Here is an 18,038-nt window from a genome sequence, read left to right on the forward strand (position 1 = left end):
CAGTAGCTTAACAAGACGGTTTAAATGCCCCTTGGAAGAGACGTGCACGTCGCAGTAGCTTAACAAGATGGTTTAAATGCCCGTTGGAAGAAACGTGCAGGTCGCAGTAGCTTAAGATGTCGATTTAAATGCCCCTTGGAAGAGACGTGCAGGTCGCAGTAGCTTAACAAGACGGTTTAAATGCCCCTTGGAAAAGTGGTGGAGGTCGCAGTAGCTTAACAAGACGATTTAAATGCCCCTTGGAAGAGACGTGCAGGTCGCAGTAGCTTAACAAGACGTTTTAAATGCCACTTGGAAGAGCGGTGGAGGTCGCAGTAGCTTAACAAGACAGTTTAAATACCCCTTGGAAGAGACGTGCAGGTCGCAGTAGCTTAATAAGACGGTTTAAATGTCCCTTGGAAGAGATGTGCAGGTCGCAGTAGCTTTACAAGACGGTTTAAATGCGCCTTGGAGAAGACGTGCAGGTCGCAGTAGCTTAACAAGACGGTTTAAATGCCACTTGGAAGAGCGGTGGAGGTCGCAGTAGCTTAACAAGACAGTTTAAATGCCTCTTGGAAGAGACGTGCAGGTCGCAGTAGCTTAATAAGACGGTTTAAATGCCCCTTGGAAGAGCGGTGGAGGTCGCAGTAGCTTAACAAGACAGTTTAAATGCCTCTTGGAAGAGACGTGCACGTCGCAGTAGCTTAACAAGACGGTTTAAATGCCCCTTGGAAGAGACGTGCAGGTCGCAGTAGCTTAACAAGACTGTTTAAATCCCCCTTGGAACTTGGAAGAGTTATGCAGTTCACAGTAGCTTAACAAGATGGTTTAAATGCCCCTTGGAATAGGCTTGCAGGTCGCAGTAGCTTAACAAGACTGTCTAAATCCCCCTTGGAAGAGTTATGCAGGTCGCAGTAGCTTAACAAGATGGTTTAAATGCCCCTTGGAAGAGACGTGCAGGTCGCAGTAGCTTAACAAGACTGTTTAAATCCCCCTTGGAAGAGTTATGCAGGTCGCAGTAGCTTAACAAGACGGTTTAAATGCCCCTTGGAAGAGCAGTGGAGGTCACAGTAGCTTACCAAGACAGTTTAAATGCCCCTTGGAAGAGACGTGCAGGTCGCAGTAGCTTAACAAGACGGTTTAAATGCCCCTTGGAAGAGACGTGCAGGTCGCAGTAGCTTAAAAAGACGATTTAAATGAGCCTTGGAAGAGACGTGCAGGTCGCAGTAGCTTAACAAGACGATTTAAATGCCCCTTGGAAGACACGAGCAGGTCGCAGTAGCTTAACAAGAGGGTTTAAATGCCCCGTGGAAGAGCGGTGGAGGTCGCAGTAGCTTAACAAGACAGTTTAAATGCCCCTTGGAAGAGAAGTGCAGGTCGCAGTAGCTTAACAAAACGGTTTAAATGCCCCTTGGAAGAGCGGTGGAGGTCGCAGTAGCTTAACAAGACAGTTTAAATGCCCCTTGGAAGAAACGTGCAGGTCGCAGTAGCTTAACAAGACGATTTAAATGCCCCTTGGAAAAGCGGTGGAGGTCGCAGTAGATTAACAAGATGGATTAAATGCCCCTTGGAAGAGACGTGCAAGTTGCAGTAGCTTAACAAGACGGTTTACATGCCCCTTGGAAGAGTGGTGGAGCTCGCAGTAGCTTAACAAGACGGTTTAAATGCCCCTTGGAAGAGCAGTGGAGATTGCAGTAGCTTACCAAGACAGTTTAAATGCCCCTTGGAAGAGACGTGCAGGTCGCAGTAGCTTAACAAGACGGTTTAAATGCCCCTTGGAAGAGACGTGCAGGTCGCAGTAGCTTAACAAGACGGTTTAAATGCCCCTTGGAAGAGACGAGCAAGTCGCAGTAGCTTAAAAAGACGGTTTAAATGAGCCTTGGAAGAGCGGTGGAGGTCGCAGTAACTTAACAAGACAGTTTAGATGCCCCTTGGAAGAGACGTGCAGGTCGCCGTAGCTTAACAAGACGGTTTAAATGCCCCTTGGAAGAGACGTGCAGGTCGCAGTAGCTTAACAAGATGGGTTAAATGCCCCTTGGAAAAGTCGTGGAGTTTACAGTAGCTTAACAAGACGGTTTAAATGCCCCTTGGAAAAGACGTGCAAGTCGCAGTAGCTTAACAAGACGGTTTAAATGCCCCTTGGAAGAGTGGTGGAGCTCGCAGTAGGTTAACAAGACGGTTTAAATGCCCCTTGGAAGAGCAGTGGAGGTCGCAGTAGCTTACCAAGACAGTTTAAATGCCCCTTGGAAGAGACGTGCAGGTCGCAGTAGCTTAAAAAGACGGTTTAAATGCGCCTTGGAAGAGACAGGCAGGTCGCAGTACCTTAACAAGATGGTTTAAATGCCCCATGGAAGACACGAGCAGGTCACAGTAGCTTAACAAGAGGGTTAAAATGCCCCTTGGAAGAGATGTGCAGGTCGCAGTAGCTTAAAAAGACGGTTTAAATGCCCCTTGGAAGAGACGTGCAGGTCGCAGTAGCTTAACAAGACGGTTTAAATGCCCCTTGGAAGAGCGGTGGAGGTCGTAGTAGCTTATCAAGACTGATTAAATGCCCCTTGGTAGAGACGTGCAAGTCGCATCAGCTTAACAAGACGGTTTAAATGTCCCTTGGAAGAGACGTGCAAGTCGCAGTAGCTTAACAAGACGGTTTAAATGCCCCTTGGAAAATCAGTGGAGGTCGCAGTAGATTAACAAGATGGATTAAATGCCCCTTGGAAGAGACGTGCAAGTCGCAGTAGCTTAACAACACGGTTTACATGCCCCTTGGAAGAGCGGTGGAGGTCGCAGTAGCTTAACAAGACAGTTTAAATGCCCCTTGGAAGAGATGTGCAGGTCGCAGTAGATTAGCAACACGGTTTACATGCCCCTTGGAAGAGCGGTGGAGGTCGCATTAGCTTAACAAGATGGTTTAAATGCCCCTTGGAAGAGCGGTGAAGGTCGCAGTAGCTTAAAAAGATGGTTCAAATGCTCCTTGGAAGAGACGTGCAGGTCGCAGAAGCTTAAAAAGATGGTTTAAATGCCCCTTGGAAGAGTGGTGGAGGTCGCAGTAGCTTAACAAGACAGTTTAATTGCCCCTTGGAAGAGACAAGCAGGTCGCAGCAGCTTAACAAGACGGTTTAAATGCCCCTTGGAAGAGAAGTGCACTTCGCAGTAGCTTAACAAGATGGTTTAAATGCCCGTTGGAAGAAACGTGCAGGTCGCAGTAGCTTAAGATGTCGATTTAAATGCCCCTTGGAAGAGACGTGCAGGTCGCAGTAGCTTAACAAGACGGTTTAAATGCCCCTTGGAAAAGTGGTGGAGGTCGCAGTAGCTTAACAAGACAGTTTAAATACCCCTTGGAAGAGACGTGCAGGTCGCAGTAGCTTAATAAGACGGTTTAAATGTCCCTTGGAAGAGATGTGCAGGTCGCAGTAGCTTTACAAGACGGTTTAAATGCGCCTTGGAAAAGACGTGCAGGTCGCAGTAGCTTAACAAGACGGTTTAAATGCCACTTGCAAGAGCGGTGGAGGTCGCAGTAGCTTAACAAGACAGTTTAAATGCCTCTTGGAAGAGACGTGCAGGTCGCAGTAGCTTAATAAGACGGTTTAAATGCCGCTTGGAAGAGCGGTGGAGGTCGCAGTAGCTTAACAAGACAGTTTAAATGCCTCTTGGAAGAGACGTGCAGGTCGCAGTAGCTTAACAAGACGGTTTAAATGCCCCTTGGAAGAGACGTGCAGGTCGCAGTAGCTTAACAAGACGCTTTAAATGCCCCTTGGAAGAGACGAGCAAGTCGCAGTAGCTTAAAAAGACGATTTAAATGAGCCTTGGAAGAGACGTGCAGGTCGCAGTAGCTTAACAAGACGATTTAAATGCCCCTTGGAAGACACGAGCAGGTCGCAGTAGCTTAACAAGAGGGTTTAAATGCCCCGTGGAAGAGCGGTGGAGGTCGCAGTAGCTTAACAAGACAGTTTAAATGCCCCTTGGAAGAGAAGTGCAGGTCGCAGTAGCTTAACAAAACGGTTTAAATGCCCCTTGGAAGAGCGGTGGAGGTCGCAGTAGCTTAACAAGACAGTTTAAATGCCCCTTGGAAGAAACGTGCAGGTCGTAGTAGCTTAACAAGACGATTTAAATGCCCCTTGGAAAAGCGGTGGAGGTCGCAGTAGATTAACAAGATGGATTAAATGCCCCTTGGAAGAGACGTGCAAGTTGCAGTAGCTTAACAAGACGGTTTACATGCCCCTTGGAAGAGTGGTGGAGCTCGCAGTAGCTTAACAAGACGGTTTAAATGCCCCTTGGAAGAGCAGTGGAGATTGCAGTAGCTTACCAAGACAGTTTAAATGCCCCTTGGAAGAGACGTGCAGGTCGCAGTAGCTTAACAAGACGGTTTAAATGCCCCTTGGAAGAGACGTGCAGGTCGCAGTAGCTTAACAAGACGGTTTAAATGCCCCTTGGAAGAGACGAGCAAGTCGCAGTAGCTTAAAGAGACGGTGTAAATGAGCCTTGGAAGAGCGGTGGAGGTCGCAGTAACTTAACAAGACAGTTTAGATGCCCCTTGGAAGAGACGTGCAGGTCGCCGTAGCTTAACAAGACGGTTTAAATGCCCCTTGGAAGAGACGTGCAGGTCGCAGTAGCTTAACAAGACGGTTTAAATGCCCCTTGGAAGAGTGGTGGAGCTCGCAGTAGGTTAACAAGACGGTTTAAATGCCCCTTGGAAGAGACGTGCAGGTCGCAGTAGCTTAACAAGATGGGTTAAATGCCCCTTGGAAAAGGCGTGGAGTTTACAGTAGCTTAACAAGACGGTTTAAATGCCCCTTGGAAAAGACGTGCAACTCGCAGTAGCTTAACAAGACGGTTTAAATGCCCCTTGGAAGAGTGGTGGAGCTCGCAGTAGGTTAACAAGACGGTTTAAATGCCCCTTGGAAGAGCAGTGGAGGTCGCAGTAGCTTACCAAGACAGTTTAAATGCCCCTTGGAAGAGACGTGCAGGTCGCAGTAGCTTAAAAAGACGGTTTAAATGCGCCTTGGAAGAGACAGGCAGGTCGCAGTACCTTAACAAGATGGTTTAAATGCCCCATGGAAGACACGAGCAGGTCACAGTAGCTTAACAAGAGGGTTAAAATGCCCCTTGGAAGAGATGTGCAGGTCGCAGTAGCTTAAAAAGACGGTTTAAATGCCCCTTGGAAGAGACGTGCAGGTCGCAGTAGCTTAACAAGACGGTTTAAATGCCCCTTGGAAGAGTGGTGGAGGTCGTAGTAGCTTATCAAGACTGATTAAATGCCCCTTGGTAGAGACGTGCAAGTCGCATCAGCTTAACAAGACGGTTTAAATGTCCCTTGGAAGAGACGTGCAAGTCGCAGTAGCTTAACAAGACGGTTTAAATGCCCCTTGGAAAATCAGTGGAGGTCGCAGTAGATTAACAAGATGGATTAAATCCCCCTTGGAAGAGACGTGCAAGTCGCAGTAGCTTAACAACACGGTTTACATGCCCCTTGGAAGAGCGGTGGAGGTCGCAGTAGCTTAACAAGACAGTTTAAATGCCCCTTGGAAGAGATGTGCAGGTCGCAGTAGATTAGCAACACGGTTTACATGCCCCTTGGAAGAGCGGTGGAGGTCGCATTAGCTTAACAAGATGGTTTAAATGCCCCTTGGAAGAGCGGTGGAGGTCGCAGTAGCTTAAAAAGATGGTTTAAATGCTCCTTGGAAGAGACGTGCAGGTCGCAGAAGCTTAAAAAGATGGTTTAAATGCCCCTTGGAAGAGTGGTGGAGGTCGCAGTAGCTTAACAAGACAGTTTAATTGCCCCTTGGAAGAGACATGCAGGTCGCAGCAGCTTAACAAGACGGTTTAAATGCCCCTTGGAAGAGACGTGCAGGTCGCAGTAGCTTAACAAGACGGTTTAAATGCCCCTTTGAAAAGTGGTGGAGGTTACAATAGCTTAACAAGACGGTTTAAATGCCCCTTGGAAGAGACGTGCAGGTCGCAGTAGCTTAAGAAGACGATTTAAATGCCCCTTGGAAGAGACGTGCAGGTCGCAGTAGCTTAACAAGATGGTTTAAATGCCCCTTGGAAAAGTGGTGGAGGTCGCAGTAGCTTAACAAGACGGTTTAAATGCCCCTTGGAAGAGACGTGCAAGTCGCAGTAGCTTAACAAGATGGTTTAAATGCCCGTTGGAAGAAACGTGCAGGTCGCAGTAGCTTAACAAGATGGTTTAAATGCCCCTTGGAAGAGACGTGCAGGTCGCAGTAGCTTAAGAAGACAATTTAAATGCCCCTTGGAAGAGACGTGCAGGTCGCAGTAGCTGAAAAAGACGGTTTAAATGCCCCTTGGAAAAGTGGTGGAGGTCGCAGTAGCTTAACAAGACGATTTAAATGCCCCTTGGAAGAGACGTGCAGGTCGCAGTAGCTTAACAAGATGGTTTAAATGACCCTTGGAAGAGCGGTGGAGGTCGCAGTAGCTTAACAAGACAGTTTAAATACCCCTTGGAAGAGACGTGCAGGTCGCAGTAGCTTAATAAGACGGTTTAAATGTCCCTTGGAAGAGATGTGCAGGTCGCAGTAGCTTAACAAGACGGTTTAAATGCTCCTTGGAAGAGACGTGCAGGTCGCAGTAGCTTAACAAGACGGCTTAAATGCCACTTGGAAGAGCGGTGGAGGTCGCAGTAGCTTAACAAGACAGTTTAAATGCCTCTTGGAAGAGACGTGCAGGTCGCAGTAGCTTAATAAGACGGTTTAAATGCCCCTTGGAAGAGACGTGCAGGTCGCAGTAGCTTAACAAGACGGTTTAAATGCACCTTGGAAGAGACGTGCAGGTCACAGTAGCTTAACAAGACTGTTTAAATCCCAATTGGAACTTGGAAGAGTTATGCAGTTCACAGTAGCTTAACAAGATGGTTTAAATGCCCCTTGGAATAGGCTTGCAGGTCGCAGTAGCTTAACAAGACTGTTTAAATCCCCCTTGGAAGAGTTATGCAGGTCGCAGTAGCTTAACAAGACGGTTTAAATGCCCCTTGGAAGAGACGAGCAAGTCGCAGTAGCTTAAAAAGACGATTTAAATGAGCCTTGGAAGAGACGTGCAGGTCGCAGTAGCTTAACAAGACGATTTAAATGCCCCTTGGAAGACACGAGCAGGTCGCAGTAGCTTAACAAGAGGGTTTAAATGCCCCTTGGAAGAGAAGTGCAGGTCGCAGTAGATTAACAAAACGGTTTTAATGCCCCTTGGAAGAGCGGTGGAGGTCGCAGTAGCTTAACAAGATAGTTTAAATGCCCCTTGGAAGAAACGTGCAGGTCGCCGTAGCTTAACAAGACGGTTTAAATGCCCCTTGGAAGAGACGTGCAAGTTGCAGTAGCTTAACAAGACGGTTTACATGCCCCTTGGAAGAGTGGTGGAGCTCGCAGTAGCTTAACAAGACTGTTTAAATGCCGCTTTTAAGAGCAGTGGAGGTTGCAGTAGCTTACCAAGACAGTTTAAATGCCCCTTGGAAGAGACGTGCAGGTCGCAGTAGCTTAACAAGACGGTTTAAATGCCCCTTGGAAGAGACGTGCAGGTCGCAGTAGCTTAACAAGACGGTTTAAATGCCCATTGGAAGAGACGAGCAAGTCGCAGTAGCTTAAAAAGACGGTTTAAATGAGCCTTGGAAGAGACGTGCAGGTCGCAGTAGCTTAACAAGACGGTTTAAATGCCCCTTGGAAGACACGAGCAGGTCGCAGTAGCTTAACAAGAGGGTTTAAATGCCCCTTGGAAGAGCGGTGGAGGTCGCAGTAGCTTAACAAGACAGTTTAGATGCCCCTTGGAAGAGACGTGCAGGTCGCCGTAGCTTAACAAGATGGTTTAAATGCCCCTTGGAAGAGACGTGCAGGTCGCAGTAGCTTAACAAGATGGTTTAAATGCCCCTTGGAAAAGTCGTGGAGTTTACAGTAGCTTAACAAGACGGTTTAAATGCCCCTTGGAAAAGACGTGCAAGTCGCAGTAGCTTAACAAGACGGTTTAAATGCCCCTTGGAAGAGTGGTGGAGCTCGCAGTAGCTTAACAAGACGGTTTAAATGCCCCTTGGAAGAGCAGTGGAGATCGCAGTAGCTTACCAAGACAGTTTAAATGCCCCTTGGAAAAGTGGTGGAGGTCGCAGTAGCTTAACAAGACGGTTTAAATGCCCCTTGGAAGAGACGTGCAAGTCGCAGTAGCTTAACAAGATGGTTTAAATGCCCGTTGGAAGAAACGTGCAGGTCGCAGTAGCTTAACAAGATGGTTTAAATGCCCCTTGGAAGAGACGTGCAGGTCGCAGTAGCTTAAGAAGACGATTTAAATGCCCCTTGGAAGAGACGTGCAGGTCGCAGTAGCTTAAAAAGACGGTTTAATTGCCCCTTGGAAAAGTGGTGGAGGTCGCAGTAGCTTAACAAGACGATTTAAATGCCCCTTGGAAGAGACGTGCAGGTCGCAGTAGCTTATCAAGACGGTTTAAATGCCCCTTTTAAGAGCGGTGGAGGTCGCAGTAGCTTAACAAGACAGTTTAAATACCCCTTGGAAGAGACGTGCAGGTCGCAGTAGCTTAATAAGACGGTTTAAATGTCCCTTGGAAGAGATGTGCAGGTCGCAGTAGCTTAACAAGACAGTTTAAATGCACCTTGGAAGAGACGTGCAGGTCGCAGTAGCTTAACAAGACGGTTTAAATGCCACTTGGAAGAGCGGTGGAGGTCGCAGTAGCTTAACAAGACAGTTTAAATGCCTCTTGGAAGAGACGTGCAGGTCGCAGTAGCTTAATAAGACGGTTTAAATGCCCCTTGGAAGAGACGTGCAGGTCGTAGTAGCTTAACAAGACGGTTTAAATGCCCCTTGGAAGAGACGTGCAGGTCGCAGTAGCTTAACAAGACTGTTTAATTCCCCCTTGGAACTTGGAAGAGTTATGCAGTTCACAGTAGCTTAACAAGATGGTTTAAATGCCCCTTGGAATAGGCTTGCAGGTCGCAGTAGCTTAACAAGACTGTTTAAATCCCCCTTGGAAGAGTTATACAGGTCGCAGTAGCTTAACAAGACGGTTTTAATGCCCCTTGGAAGAGCAGTGTAGGTCACAGTAGCTTACCAAGACAGTTAAAATGCCCCTTGGAAGAGACGTGCAGGTCGCAGAAGCTTAACAAGACGGTTTAAATGCCCCTTGGAAGAGACGTGCAGGTCGCAGTAGCTTAACAAGACGGTTTAAATGCCCCTTGGAAGAGACGAGCAATTCGCAGTAGCTTAACAAGACGACTTAAATGCCCCTTGGAAGACACGAGCTGGTCGCAGTAGCTTAACAAGAGGGTTTAAATGCCCCGTGAAAGAGCGGTGGAGGTCGCAGTAGCTTAACAAGACAGTTTAAATGCCCCTTGGAAGAGAAGTGCAGGTCGCAGTAGCTTAACAAGACGGTTTAAATGCCCCTTGGAAGAGCGGTGGAGGTCGCAGTAGCTTAACAAGACAGTTTAAATGCCCCTTGGAAGAAACGTGCAGGTCGCAGTAGCTTAACAAGACGGTTTAAACGCCCCTTGGAAAAGCGGTGGAGGTCGCAGTAGATTAACAAGATGGATAAAATGCCCCTTGGAAGAGACGTGCAAGTTGCAGTAGCTTAACAAGACGGTTTACATGCCCCTTGGAAGAGTGGTGGAGCTCGCAGTAGCTTAACAAGACGGTTTAAATGCCCTTTGGAAGAGCAGTGGAGGTTGCAGTAGCTTACCAAGAAAGTTTAAATGCCCCTTGGAAGAGACGTGCAGGTCGCAGTAGCTTAACAAGACGGTTTAAATGCCCCTTGGAAGAGACGAGCAAGTCGCAGTAGCTTAAAAAGACGGTTTAAATGAGCCTTGGAAGAGACGTGCAGGTCGCAGTAGCTTAACAAGACGGTTTAAATGCCCCTTGGAAGACACGAGCAGGTCGCAGTAGCTTAACAAGAGGGTTTAAATGCCCCTTGGAAGAGCGGTGGAGGTCGCAGTAGCTTAACAAGACAGTTTAGATGCCCCTTGGAAGAGACGTGCAGGTCGCCGTAGCTTAACAAGACGGTTTAAGTGCCCCTTGGAAAAGACGTGCAAGTCGCAGTAGCTTAACAAGACGGTTTAAATGCCCCATGGAAGAGTGGTGGAGCTCGTAGTAGCTTAACAAGATGGTTTAAATGCCCCTTGGAAGAGCAGTGGAGGTCGCAGTAGCTTACCAAGACAGTTTAAATGCCCCTTGGAAGAGACGTGCAGGTCGCAGTAGCTTAAAAAGACGTTTTAAATGCGCCTTGGAAGAGACAGGCAGGTCGCAGTAGCTTAACAAGACGGTTGAAATGCCCCATGGAAGACACGAGCAGGTCACAGTAGCTTAACAAGAGGGTTTAAATGCCCCTTGGAAGAGCGGAGGATGTCGCAGTAGCTTAACAAGACAGTTTAAATGCCCCTTGGAAGAGACGTGCAGGTCGCAGTAGCTTAACAAGACGGTTCAAATGCCCCTTGGAAGAGACGTGCAGGTCGCAGTAGCTTAAAAAGACAGTTTAAATGCCCCTTGGAAGAGACATGCAGGTCGCAGCAGCTTAAAAAAACTGTTTAAATGCCCCTTGGAAAAGACGTGCAGGTCGCAGTGGCTTAAGAAGACAGTTTAAATGCCCCTTGGAAGAGACGTGCAGGTCGCAGTAGCTTCACAAGACGGTTTAAATGCCCCTTGGAAGAAACGTGCAGGTCGCAGTAGCTTAAAAAGACGGTTTAAATGCCCCTTGTAAGAGACGTACAGGTCGCAGTAGCTCAACACGACGCTTTAAATGCCCCTTGGAAGAGACGTGCAAGTCGCAGTATCTTAAAAAGACGGTTTAAATGCCCCTTGGAAGAGACGTGCAGCTCGCAGTAGCTTAACAAGACTGTTTAATTCCCCCTTGGAACTTGGAAGAGTTATGCAGTTCACAGTAGCTTAACAAGATGGTTTAAATGCCCCTTGGAATAGGCTTGCAGGTCGCAGTAGCTTAACAAGACTGTTTAAATCCCCCTTGGAAGAGTTATGCAGGTCGCAGTAGCTTAACGAGACGGTTTTAATGCCCCTTGGAAGAGCAGTGGAGGTCACAGTAGCTTACCAAGACAGTTTAAATGCCCCTTGGAAGAGACGAGCAGGTCGCAGTAGCTTAACAAGACGGTTTAAATGCCCCTTGGAAGAGACGTGCAGGTCGCAGTAGCTTAACAAGACGGTTTAAATGCCCCTTGGAAGAGACGAGCAATTCGCAGTAGCTTAACAAGACGATTTAAATGCCCCTTGGAAGACACGAGCTGGTCGCAGCAGCTTAACAAGAGGGTGTAAATGCCCCGTGGAAGAGCGCTGGAGGTCGCAGTAGCTTAACAAGACTGTTTAAATGCCCCTTGGAAGAGAAGTGCAGGTCGCAGTAGCTTAACAAGACGGTTTAAATGCCCCTTGGAAGAGCGGTGGAGGTCGCAGTAGCTTAACAAGACAGTTTAAATGCCCCTTGGAAGAAACGTGCAGGTCGCAGTAGCTTAACAAGACGGTTTAAATGCCCCTTGGAAAAGCGGTGGAGGTCGCAGTAGATTAACAAGATGGATTAAATGCCCCTTGGAAGAGACGTGCAAGTTGCAGTAGCTTAACAAGACGGTTTACATGCCCCTTGGAAGAGTGGTGGAGCTCGCAGTAGCTTAACAAGACGGTTTAAATGCCCCTTGGAAGAGCAGTGGAGGTTGCAGTAGCTTACCAAGACAGTTTAAATGCCCCTTGGAAGAGACGTGCAGGTCGCAGTAGCTTAACAAGACGGTTTAAATGCCCCTTGGAAGAGACGTGCAGGTCGCAGTAGCTTAACAAGACGGTTTAAATGCCCCTTGGAAGAGACGAGCAAGTCGCAGTAGCTTAAAAAGACGGTTTAAATGAGCCTTGGAAGAGACGTGCAGGTCGCAGTAGCTTAACAAGACGGTTTAAATGCCCCTTGGAAGACACGAGCAGGTCGCAGTAGCTTAACAAGAGGGTTTAAATGCCCCTTGGAAGAGCGGTGGAGGTCGCAGTAGCTTAACAAGACAGTTTAGATGCCCCTTGGAAGAGACGTGCAGGTCGCCGTAGCTTAACAAGACGGTTTAAATGCCCCTTGGAAAAGACGTGCAAGTCGCAGTAGCTTAACAAGATGGTTTAAATGCCCCTCGGAAGAGTGGTGGAGCTCGTAGTAGCTTAACAAGACGGTTTAAATGCCCCTTGGAAGAGCAGTGGAGGTCGCAGTAGCTTACCAAGACAGTTTAAATGCCCCTTGGAAGAGACGTGCAGGTCACAGTAGCTTAAAAAGACGTTTTAAATGCACCTTGGAAGAGACAGGCAGGTCGCAGTAGCTTAACAAGACGGTTGAAATGCCCCATGGAAGACACGAGCAGGTCACAGTAGCTTAACAAGAGGGTTTAAATGCCCCTTGGAAGAGCGGAGGATGTCGCAGTAGCTTAACAAGACAGTTTAAATGCCCCTTGGAAGAGACGTGCAGGTCGCAGTAGCTTAACAAGACGGTTCAAATGCCCCTTGGTAGAGACGTGCAGGTCGCAGTAGCTTAAAAAGACAGTTTAAATGCCGCTTGGAAGAGACATGCAGGTCGCAGCAGCTTAAAAAAACTGTTTAAATGCCCCTTGAAAAAGACGTGCAGGTCGCAGTGGCTTAAGAAGACAGTTTAAATGCCCCTTGGAAGAGACGTGCAGGTCGCAGTAGCTTCACAAGACGGTTTAAATGCCCCTTGGAAGAAACGTGCAGGTCGCAGTAGCTTAAAAAGACGGTTTAAATGCCCCTTGTAAGAGACGTGCAGGTCGCAGTAGCTCAACACGACGCTTTAAATGCCCCTTGGAAGAGACGTGCAAGTCGCAGTATCTTAAAAAGACGGTTTAAATGAGCCTTGGAAGAGAGGTGCAGGTCGCAGTAGCTTAACAAGACGATTTAAATGCCCCTTGGAAGAGACGTGCAGGTCGCAGTAGCTTAACAAAACGGTTTAAATACCCCTTGCAAGAGACGAGCAGGTCACAGTAGCTTAACAAAACGGTTTAAATTCCCCTTGGAAGAGACGTGCAGGTCGCAGTAGCTTAACAAGACGGTTTAAATGCCCCTTGGAAGAGCGGTGGAGGTCGTAGTAGCTTATCAAGACTGATTAAATGTCCCTTGGTAGAGACGTGCAGGTCGCATCAGCTTAACAAGACGGTTTAAATGTCCCTTGGAAGAGACGTGCAGGTCGCAGTAGCTTAACAAGACGGTTTAAATGCCCCTTGGAAGAGACGAGCAAGTCTCAGTAGCTTAAAATGACGGTTTAAATGAGCCTTGGAAGAGACGTGCAGGTCCCAGTAGCTTAACAAGACGGTTTAAATGCCCCTTGGAAGAGAAGAGCAAGTCGCAGTAGCTTAAAATGACGGTTTTAATGAGCCTCGGAAGAGACGTGCAGGTCGCAGTAGCTTAACAAGACGGTTTAAATGCCCCTTGGAAGACACGAGCAGGCCGCAGTAGCTTAACAAGAGGGTTTAAATGCCCCTTGGAAGAGCGGTGGAGGTCGCAGTAGCTTAACAAGACAGTTTAGATGCCCCTTGGAAGAGACGTGCAGGTCGCCGTAGCTTAACAAGACGGTTTAAATGCCCCTTGGAAGAGACGTGCAGGTCGTAGTAGCTTAACAAGACGGTTTAAATGCCCCTTGGAAAAGACGTGCAAGTCGCAGTAGCTTAACAAGACGGTTTAAATGCGACTTGGAAGAGACGGGCAGGTCGCAGTAGCTTAACAAGACGATTTAAATGCCCCATGGAAGACACGAGCAGGTCGCAGTAGCTTAACAAGAGGGTTTAAATTCCCCTTGGAAGAGCGGAGGATGTCGCAGTAGCTTAACAAGACAGTTTAAATGCCCCTTGGAAGAGATGTGCAGGTCGCAGTAGCTTAACAAGACGGTTTAAATGCCCCTTGGAAAAGACGTGCAGGTCGCAGTAGCTTAACAAGACGGTTTAAATGCCCCTTGGAAGAGACGTGCAGGTCGCAGTAGCTTAACAAGACGGTTTAAATGCCCCTTGGAAGAGACGAGCAAGTCGCAGTAGCTTAAAAAGACGGTTTAAATGCCCCTTGTAAGAGACGTACAGGTCGCAGTAGCTCAACACGACGCTTTAAATGCCCCTTGGAAGAGACGTGCAAGTCGCAGTATCTTAAAAAGACGGTTTAAATGCCCCTTGGAAGAGACGTGCAGCTCGCAGTAGCTTAACAAGACTGTTTAATTCCCCCTTGGAACTTGGAAGAGTTATGCAGTTCACAGTAGCTTAACAAGATGGTTTAAATGCCCCTTGGAATAGGCTTGCAGGTCGCAGTAGCTTAACAAGACTGTTTAAATCCCCCTTGGAAGAGTTATGCAGGTCGCAGTAGCTTAACGAGACGGTTTTAATGCCCCTTGGAAGAGCAGTGGAGGTCACAGTAGCTTACCAAGACAGTTTAAATGCCCCTTGGAAGAGACGAGCAGGTCGCAGTAGCTTAACAAGACGGTTTAAATGCCCCTTGGAAGAGACGTGCAGGTCGCAGTAGCTTAACAAGACGGTTTAAATGCCCCTTGGAAGAGACGAGCAATTCGCAGTAGCTTAACAAGACGATTTAAATGCCCCTTGGAAGACACGAGCTGGTCGCAGCAGCTTAACAAGAGGGTGTAAATGCCCCGTGGAAGAGCGCTGGAGGTCGCAGTAGCTTAACAAGACTGTTTAAATGCCCCTTGGAAGAGAAGTGCAGGTCGCAGTAGCTTAACAAGACGGTTTAAATGCCCCTTGGAAGAGCGGTGGAGGTCGCAGTAGCTTAACAAGACAGTTTAAATGCTCCTTGGAAGAAACGTGCAGGTCGCAGTAGCTTAACAAGACGGTTTAAATGCCCCTTGGAAAAGCGGTGGAGGTCGCAGTAGATTAACAAGATGGATTAAATGCCCCTTGGAAGAGACGTGCAAGTTGCAGTAGCTTAACAAGACGGTTTACATGCCCCTTGGAAGAGTGGTGGAGCTCGCAGTAGCTTAACAAGACGGTTTAAATGCCCCTTGGAAGAGCAGTGGAGGTTGCAGTAGCTTACCAAGACAGTTTAAATGCCCCTTGGAAGAGACGTGCAGGTCGCAGTAGCTTAACAAGACGGTTTAAATGCCCCTTGGAAGAGACGTGCAGGTCGCAGTAGCTTAACAAGACGGTTTAAATGCCCCTTGGAAGAGACGAGCAAGTCTCAGTAGCTTAAAATGACGGTTTAAATGAGCCTTGGAAGAGACGTGCAGGTCCCAGTAGATAAACAAGATGGTTTAAATGCCCCTTGGAAGAGACGTGCAGGTCGCAGTAGCTTAACAAGACGGTTTAAATGCCCCTTGGAAGAGAAGAGCAAGTCGCAGTAGCTTAAAATGACGGTTTTAATGAGCCTCGGAAGAGACGTGCAGGTCGCAGTAGCTTAACAAGACGGTTTAAATGCCCCTTGGAAGACACGAGCAGGCCGCAGTAGCTTAACAAGAGGGTTTAAATGCCCCTTGGAAGAGCGGTGGAGGTCGCAGTAGCTTAACAAGACAGTTTAGATGCCCCTTGGAAGAGACGTGCAGGTCGCCGTAGCTTAACAAGACGGTTTAAATGCCCCTTGGAAGAGACGTGCAGGTCGTAGTAGCTTAACAAGACGGTTTAAATGCCCCTTGGAAAAGACGTGCAAGTCGCAGTAGCTTAACAAGACGGTTTAAATGCGACTTGGAAGAGACGGGCAGGTCGCAGTAGCTTAACAAGACGATTTAAATGCCCCATGGAAGACACGAGCAGGTCGCAGTAGCTTAACAAGAGGGTTTAAATTCCCCTTGGAAGAGCGGAGGATGTCGCAGTAGCTTAACAAGACAGTTTAAATGCCCCTTGGAAGAGATGTGCAGGTCGCAGTAGCTTAACAAGACGGTTTAAATGCCCCTTGGAAAAGACGTGCAGGTCGCAGTAGCTTAACAAGACGGTTTAAATGCCCCTTGGAAGAGACGTGCAGGTCGCAGTAGCTTAACAAGACGGTTTAAATGCCCCTTGGAAGAGACGAGCAAGTCGCAGTAGCTTAAAAAGACGGTTTAAATGCCCCTTGTAAGAGACGTACAGGTCGCAGTAGCTCAACACGACGCTTTAAATGCCCCTTGGAAGAGACGTGCAAGTCGCAGTATCTTAAAAAGACGGTTTAAATGCCCCTTGGAAGAGACGTGCAGCTCGCAGTAGCTTAACAAGACTGTTTAATTCCCCCTTGGAACTTGGAAGAGTTATGCAGTTCACAGTAGCTTAACAAGATGGTTTAAATGCCCCTTGGAATAGGCTTGCAGGTCGCAGTAGCTTAACAAGACTGTTTAAATCCCCCTTGGAAGAGTTATGCAGGTCGCAGTAGCTTAACGAGACGGTTTTAATGCCCCTTGGAAGAGCAGTGGAGGTCACAGTAGCTTACCAAGACAGTTTAAATGCCCCTTGGAAGAGACGAGCAGGTCGCAGTAGCTTAACAAGACGGTTTAAATGCCCCTTGGAAGAGACGTGCAGGTCGCAGTAGCTTAACAAGACGGTTGAAATGCCCCTTGGAAGAGACGAGCAATTCGCAGTAGCTTAACAAGACGATTTAAATGCCCCTTGGAAGACACGAGCTGGTCGCAGCAGCTTAACAAGAGGGTGTAAATGCCCCGTGGAAGAGCGCTGGAGGTCGCAGTAGCTTAACAAGACTGTTTAAATGCCCCTTGGAAGAGAAGTGCAGGTCGCAGTAGCTTAACAAGACGGTTTAAATGCCCCTTGGAAGAGCGGTGGAGGTCGCAGTAGCTTAACAAGACAGTTTAAATGCCCCTTGGAAGAAACGTGCAGGTCGCAGTAGCTTAACAAGACGGTTTAAATGCCCCTTGGAAAAGCGGTGGAGGTCGCAGTAGATTAACAAGATGGATTAAATGCCCCTTGGAAGAGACGTGCAAGTTGCAGTAGCTTAACAAGACGGTTTACATGCCCCTTGGAAGAGTGGTGGAGCTCGCAGTAGCTTAACAAGACGGTTTAAATGCCCCTTGGAAGAGCAGTGGAGGTTGCAGTAGCTTACCAAGACAGTTTAAATGCCCCTTGGAAGAGACGTGCAGGTCGCAGTAGCTTAACAAGACGGTTTAAATGCCCCTTGGAAGAGACGTGCAGGTCGCAGTAGCTTAACAAGACGGTTTAAATGCCCCTTGGAAGAGACGAGCAAGTCGCAGTAGCTTAAAAAGACGGTTTAAATGAGCCTTGGAAGAGACGTGCAGGTCGCAGTAGCTTAACAAGACGGTTTAAATGCCCCTTGGAAGACACGAGCAGGTCGCAGTAGCTTAACAAGAGGGTTTAAATGCCCCTTGGAAGAGCGGTGGAGGTCGCAGTAGCTTAACAAGACAGTTTAGATGCCCCTTGGAAGAGACGTGCAGGTCGCCGTAGCTTAACAAGACGGTTTAAATGCCCCTTGGAAAAGACGTGCAAGTCGCAGTAGCTTAACAAGATGGTTTAAATGCCCCTCGGAAGAGTGGTGGAGCTCGTAGTAGCTTAACAAGACGGTTTAAATGCCCCTTGGAAGAGCAGTGGAGGTCGCAGTAGCTTACCAAGACAGTTTAAATGCCCCTTGGAAGAGACGTGCAGGTCACAGTAGCTTAAAAAGACGTTTTAAATGCACCTTGGAAGAGACAGGCAGGTCGCAGTAGCTTAACAAGACGGTTGAAATGCCCCATGGAAGACACGAGCAGGTCACAGTAGCTTAACAAGAGGGTTTAAATGCCCCTTGGAAGAGCGGAGGATGTCGCAGTAGCTTAACAAGACAGTTTAAATGCCCCTTGGAAGAGACGTGCAGGTCGCAGTAGCTTAACAAGACGGTTCAAATGCCCCTTGGTAGAGACGTGCAGGTCGCAGTAGCTTAAAAAGACAGTTTAAATGCCGCTTGGAAGAGACATGCAGGTCGCAGCAGCTTAAAAAAACTGTTTAAATGCCCCTTGAAAAAGACGTGCAGGTCGCAGTGGCTTAAGAAGACAGTTTAAATGCCCCTTGGAAGAGACGTGCAGGTCGCAGTAGCTTCACAAGACGGTTTAAATGCCCCTTGGAAGAAACGTGCAGGTCGCAGTAGCTTAAAAAGACGGTTTAAATGCCCCTTGTAAGAGACGTGCAGGTCGCAGT

The sequence above is a fragment of the Phyllobates terribilis genome, unplaced genomic scaffold (genome assembly GCF_046119375.1).
Source record: "Phyllobates terribilis strain yellow unplaced genomic scaffold, ASM4611937v1 Scaffold_5__5_contigs__length_657084704, whole genome shotgun sequence".
In the NCBI taxonomy this organism is placed as follows: domain Eukaryota; kingdom Metazoa; phylum Chordata; class Amphibia; order Anura; family Dendrobatidae; genus Phyllobates; species Phyllobates terribilis.